The sequence below is a fragment of the Dendroctonus ponderosae genome, unplaced genomic scaffold (assembly GCF_020466585.1).
Source record: "Dendroctonus ponderosae isolate FM_Combo_2020 unplaced genomic scaffold, Dpon_F_20191213v2 Dpon_F_20191213_1, whole genome shotgun sequence".
In the NCBI taxonomy this organism is placed as follows: Eukaryota; Metazoa; Arthropoda; class Insecta; order Coleoptera; family Curculionidae; genus Dendroctonus; species Dendroctonus ponderosae.
The window spans coordinates 2,159,653-2,160,520 of NW_026017110.1; positions in this window are offsets into that span (position 1 = coordinate 2,159,653).

Sequence of the window (868 nt, forward strand, 5' to 3'; positions counted from 1 at the left end):
GAAGAGTTTTTCGTTGTTCGATAATTCTAAACTGAAAAGGGATTTTTCGCGACGAAAGCGGACTTTTTGGAATAAGAAGAATATGATATGGTGAGCTTGAAAACTTGGGCGTTTGTAAATTGTGAAAAAAAGTCCGTTAAAGGTTTCTCATTACCATTTTGATCCCAAGTCCAATTTAGTGTGCGTGAGTTTCAAGTTGCTACTAGTTGATTGAAAACTTCCATTTTTGGACCGGCATATTTTTCTACAGGGCGGGTAAACATCCGCTTTCAGTGCAATATCAACAGAAATTTCAGTATTGTTAGGGTCAAGTCTCTTCTATAGGGTGTACGAGTTTTAAACTCCTACCTATTTTGAATTGATTTGATAGATTGAACAGATTTTTTTTTAAATATATTTTTTTATTTTTGCAATAAGAAAAATTATTTGTCCGCTTACGCCGCGAAAAATCCTTTTTCAATAAAAAGGGTTTCAGACAGCACACTTTCTTTTGAAAAAATCGGATAGTTCAATTCAAGAGAGGTAACAATTTAAAACTCGAACACCCTATAGAAGAGACTTGACCCTAAAAATACTGAAATTTCTGTTGATATTGCACTGAAAGGGGATGTTTACCCACCTTGAAGAAAAATGTGCCGGTCCAAAATGGAAGTATTCAATCAACTAGTAGCAACTGGAAATTCAAGCACACTAAATTGGGCTTGGGATCAAAATGGTAATGAAAACCCTTTACGGACTTTTTTTCACAATTTACAAACGCCCAAGTTTTCAAGCTCACCATATCATATTCTTCTTATTCCAAAAAGTCCGCTTTCGTCGCGAAAAATCCCTTTTCAGTTTAGAATTATCGAACAACGAAAAACTCTTC